This window comes from Aquarana catesbeiana, linkage group LG04 (genome assembly GCF_042186555.1).
Source record: "Aquarana catesbeiana isolate 2022-GZ linkage group LG04, ASM4218655v1, whole genome shotgun sequence".
Lineage (NCBI taxonomy): Eukaryota > Metazoa > Chordata > Amphibia > Anura > Ranidae > Aquarana > Aquarana catesbeiana.
Window position 1 is genome coordinate 280,545,328 of NC_133327.1, and position 6,307 is coordinate 280,551,634.

Genomic DNA, 6,307 nt, shown 5'->3' on the forward strand with positions numbered 1-6,307 from the left:
ATAAAAATAGATTATTCCTAAAATGAAGTTTAAATCAGATATGTCTGTGTGTAAAAGTAGCTTCAATATCTTGAGATGTGTGTGTGAATGTGTCCTCCTGGAAAGCTGAAGTGCATGAGAGTCTTCCCCCCACAGCCTGTCTGTACTCTTACAATTAACCCCCACCTTTTTCCATAGAGGCTGGCTTAAAAAGGTTCGTTATCCTTATAGTCCCACAGAATTTCACTCCCTCCAACATTCCTAAGGGTGGGGCTATGAACTATGTGAGAGTAGCTAAAATAAGAATCATTTAACTTACAATATATACATTTCCTTTAAACATATATAAAATCCTACAACATATCAGTATATATAATGTTCTTAATAATATCCTAATCAAGAAATATAGTAATGTAAGGAAACAGCTTATATTCTTAACATACTGGAACTTTGTGTCTTTGGAAAAGACTGTAACTTTATCTCTTACGATGGGGGAGGTGAATGGTCGACTTACTCTAAATTATATCCATATGTGAGATGAAGTTCTCCCAAGAAATGAAGAATATACCAGCATAAACTTTTACGAGTATAAAAATCTTATATAACTTCACCTTTTCCATGGATAGAAGATTAATAAATTATGTAAATGTATCCATGTCCATTGTTCTCAGAGACCCGAACATTCATAAATATTGATTTCTAACAACTCAGAAAATAGGCAGCAATGTGCAGGAGGAGTATGGAGTGATACTCAGAAGAGAGGAAGCGATGTACAGGAGGAGTATGGAGGGATACTCAGAATAGAGGAAGCGATGTGCAGGAGGAGTATGGAGTGATACTAATAATAATAGAATAAAAAGAATAATCCCTATTCAAGTTTAATATCCCCTCAATAAAACAAAATGCAAGGACTGCTTTTTTTTCTCTGAGGAGTGAAAAAGTGTGTGCCTGGCTGGGCAGGGTGACAGACCATTATACTCAGCCCCAAGGGTAACGCTACACAATTTATGCCACACCCACATTTTGCAGCTGCTGTATCATTTCTGCACACTCTCTGACAAACTCCTGTATCATGTCTGCACACTCTCTGACCAACTCCCACATCATGTCTGCACACTCTCTGACCAACTTCTGCATCATGTCCGCACATTCTCTGACCAACTCCCGCATCATGTCTGCGCACTCTCTGACCAACTCCTGCATCATGTCCGCACACTCTCTGACCAACTCCTGCATCATGTCTGCACACTCTCTGACCAACTCCCACATCATGTCTGCACACTCTCTGATCAACTCCCGTATAATGTCCGCACACTCTCTGACCAACTCCTGTATCATGTCCGCACACTCTCTGACCAACTCCCGCATCATGTCCACAGACTCTCTGACCAACTCCTGTATCATGTCCACACAGTCTCTGACCAACTCCTGTAAAATGTCCGCACACTCTCTGATCAACTTCCGTATCATGTCTGCACACTGTCTGATCAACTCCAGTATCATGTCCGCACAGTCTCTGATCAACTCCTGTATCATGTCTGCACACACTCTGACCAAACCTCGTATCATGTCTGCACACTCTTTGATGAACTCCTGTATCATGTCTGCACACTCTCTGACCAACTCCTTTATCATGTCCGCACAATCTCTGATCAACTCCCATAGCATGTCTGCACACACTCTGACCAACTCCCGTATCATGTCTGCATACTCTCTGACGAACTCCTGTATCATGTCCGCACACTCTCTGACCAACTCCTGTATCATGTCCGCACACTCTCTGACCAACTCCTGTATCATGTCCGCACAGTCTCTGATCAACTCCCGTATCATGTCCACACACACTCTGACCAACTCCCGTATCATGTCCGCACACTCTATGACGAACTCCTGTATCATGTCCGCACACTCTCTGACCAACTCCTGTATCATGTGCGCACACTCTCTGACGAACTCCTGTATCATGTCCGCGCACTCTCTGACCAACTCCTGTATCATGTCCGCACACTCTCTGACCAACTCCTGTATCATGTCCGCACACTCTCTGACCAACTCCTGTATCATGTCCGCACAGTCTCTGATCAACTCCCGTATCATGTCTGCACACACTCTGACCAACTCCCGTATCATGTCTGCACACTCCATGACGAACTCCTGTATCATGTCCGCACACTCTCTGACCAACTCCTGTATCATGTCCACACACTCTCTGATGAACTCCTGTATCATGTCCGCGCACTCTCTGACCAACTCCTGTATCATGTCCGCACACTCTCTGACGAACTCCTGTATCATGTCCGCACACTCTCTGACCAACTCCTGTATAATGTCCGCACAGTCTCTGATCAACTCCCGTCATGTCCGCACACTCTCTGATCAACTTCTGTATCATGTCCGCACTTTCTCTGATCAACTCTCATATCATGTCCGCACACTCTCTGACCAACTCCCGTATCATGTCCGCATGGTCTCTGATCAACTCCTGTATCATGTCCGCACAGTCTCTGACCAACTCCTGTATAATGTCCACACACTCTCTGATCAACTCCTGTGTCATGTGGATGGATATGGGATATGACAGGATAGAGATGTTTGGGTCATGATTAGACAGCTATGATTTGGGTAAAAGGTTGGGATGGGAAGTGACATTGTGGTGCAGGCTGGAGAGGATGACTTCTTTATTCAGCATGATGTTTGAACAAGAAAATATAGACTTGGTGGAAGCAGTCAGGTGACATGAGTAGGGACTTGGTGGGAGCAGTTAGGTGTGACACGGGTAGGGACTTGGTGGGAGTAGTCAGGTGACTCGGGTAGGGACTTGGTGGGAGCAGTCGGGTGACATGTGTAGGGACTTGCTGGGAGCAGTCAGGTTACTTGGGTAGAGGCTTGGTGGGAGATGTCAGGTGACTCGGGTAGTGCTTGGTGGGAGCAGTCAGGTGACTCGGGTAGGGACTTGGTGGGAGCAATCAGGTGACTCCGGTAGGGACTTGGTGAGAGCAGTCAGGTGACTCGGCTAGGTGCTTGGTGGGAGCAGTCAGGTGGCACGGGTAGGGACTTGGTGGGAGCAGTCAGGTGACCCATGTAGGGACTTGGTGGGAGCAGTCAGGTGACATGCATAGGGACTTGGTGGGAGCAGTTAGGTGTAGGGACTTGGTGGGAGCAGTCAGGTGACATGTGTAGGGACTTGGTAGGGGCAGTCAGGTGTCATGTGTAGGGACTTGGTGGGAGCAGTCAGAAGACACAGGTAGGCTGTAAGCTCTGAGCTCATTCAGCCTTACTGGGTGTAATTATGAAAAGTGAGACATCCACTCCTCCCCCACATAACACATCCTGGCGATCAAAAGGAACATTGCAACTGTGATCAGGTGACCTCAGACACACACACTGCATGATAACAATCATCACATCACAGGAGATTCTCCTCTGCCTAGTTCTGACTAGATACATCTCCCCTAAATCAGATCACTTGTCCGTTTGGGTTCTGCTGGCCGTCCTGAGTTCACTGCGCTATACATACATTTCCTCCTTCTGTGGATCCCACCCTATGATGAGAAACATCCAGTCAAAACTCAGGAAAGGCACCCAATCCTGAGAGAGCTGGAGAAGAAAGAGGGGAGGGGAGGGGGATGTGAACTGTGAAGTACACAGAATGTCTCTCTCAGGCTCCTGCATAGGATATGTAAATCACCTGTCACTCACAGCACAGAAGAAGAACGAAAGAACAGGAAGACGGCAGCTTTGTCGAAACGGCGTGGGGAGGAGCGGCGTGCTGACATCACCACCACACCACGCTGATCCCGGAAGATACGGGCAGCAGCTGCGAGCCGGCCGGCACACATTGTTTTTAGACGCATTTTTGAACCTTATACACTGTAAGTGCATTTCTTATTCTTTTTATACAAATAAACGATAACTGTATTACGCTATGGAGCATTTCTTTTTATATTTGTCTTTGGGATCTGAGCGGTAGTACTTCAATTCCGTGGATCTCCCAAGCGGTGACCTCTGAGACACATCACAACAGAGACCCAGTGGCTGGGGGACACAGCCACTTGCTCGCATGATCTCTGTGACAGGAGATCTGGTGATCCAGTAAGGGGCAGATTTGTTTGAGGTGGAGGAATTCTCTATAACATCACGCTCCCCAGGGAAACAGTCTTTGCATGCCTCACACCGTTTGAAGATTGGTGCTTTCTCCCTCTATCAGAAAAGTTTTTTAACAAGGACTTTTTTTGACTGTATGGACTTAGCTATATCTCTTGGTTCTTGATTCCTATTTTCCACAAATATTTTTTTTATTGGAATGGTTTATTCTGTGAGACCCAAGCTTTCATTGTTTGTTAGCAAACATTGATTTTTTTGTTAATTTTTTCCTTTATCATTGTTTACCACATAAGGATGTTTTTGGTGTGGTCATATCAATTAACCATGATCACGTTCACTTAATGGCTGCGCAGCCTATCCTTTATATAAATCAGATCACTTGTCCGTGTGGGTTCTGCTGGCCGTCCTGTGAGTTCACTGTGCTATACATACATTTCCTCCTTCTGTGGATCCCACCCTCTGATGAGAAACATCCGGTCAAAACTCAGGGAAGGCACCCAATCCTGAGAGAGCTGGAGAAGAAAGAGGGGAGGGGAGGGGGATGTGAATTGTGAAGTACACAGAATGTCTCTCTCAGGCTCCTGCATAGGATATGTAAATCACCTGTCACTCACAGCACAGAAGAAGAACGGAAGAACAGACTGGTATTTCTCTGTCCATTTTTATCTCACTGAAAAAAGATAAAAGGATTGCTCAGAACTGGATTAACTCTTTGTGGCAAGACTGGGCACAGATGATATGAAATCCTATACTGTAAACGTTACAAGCCTTAATTAAAAAAAAATCGGGTTTACATTCACTTTAAGTTATACACTGCAATCTTTGATCTCTGTCAGGACTTCATGCCTTTAAGGCACACCTTTGCCTCCACTCATAAATATTATATTTGAATTTAGGCACATGCCCTTTTCCTTAGCTTCACTAAGCTGACAATTCAGTCATGCATTGTTACTCTACATATTTGAATATTCAAATGTTTTAATATTTAACCACTTCCCGCCCGCCCACGTCATATGACATCGTGGACTTTGAGCAGGTATATCTGAATGATGCCTGTAGTTACAGACATCGTTCAGATATTGCCGGTTTCAGCCGGCGAATCTCTACACCATAGGAATGATCTTAGCGGCCGTTCTGCCGCTTAATCGTTCTTACGGGAGGCGAGAGGGGGCATCCCCCCTCCCGCCGCCCTCCGGTGCTTGTTCCAACTCACCGTTATGATCGGTGAGGCGAAGAGCGTATCCACCAGTGCCGGATGTAGATCATAGAGATTTCTGGTGGACCAGATGGTCGCTGGAGTCTCTATGATCGTCGGAGGCCAGGCGCGATGGTATGACGTCACGCCCGGCCTCTCTATTCAAAAAACGGCGCCGCTTCGGCTGGGAAACGGTGATCGTTTTATTTAATTTTTTTATTTCAGGCTTCCCAGCCTAGTGGTGAGATGTGGGGTCTTATTGACCCCACATCTCACTATTAAGAGGACCTGTCATGTCATCATCCTATTACAAGGGATGTTTACATTCCTTGTAATAGGAATAAAAGTGATCAAATTTTTTTTTTTTCAAAAAAGTGTCAAAATAAAAAAAAGAAAATATAATTAACAATAAAAAAAATTTTTTTTAAAGCGCTGCTGTCCCCGTGTGCTCGCACGCAGAAGCGAACGCATACGTAAGTTCCTCCCACATATGAAAAAGGTGTTCAAACCATACATGTGAGGTATCGCCACGAACGTTGGAGCAAGAGCAATCATTTTGTCCCTAGACCTCCTCTGTAACTCAAAACATGTAACCAGTAAAAAAATTTCAAGCGTCGCCTATGGGGATTTTTAACCACTTCAGCCCCGGAAGGATTTACCCCCTTCCTGACCAGAGCACTTTTTACAATTTGGCACTGCGTCGCTTTAACTGCTAATTGCGCGGTCATGCAATGCTGTAACCAAACGAAATTTGCGTCCTTTTCTTCCCACAAATAGAGCTTTCTTTTGATGGTATTTGATCACCTCTGCCGTTTTTATTTTTTGCGCTATACACGGAAAAAGACCGAAAATTTTGAAAAAAAATGATATTTTCTACTTTTTGTTCTAAAAAAAATCCAATAAACTCAATTTTAGTCATACATTTAGGCCAAAATGTATTTGGCCACATGTCTTTGGTAAAAAAAATGTCAATAAGTGTATATTTATTGGTTTGCGCAAAAGTTATAGCGCCTACAAACTAGGGTACAT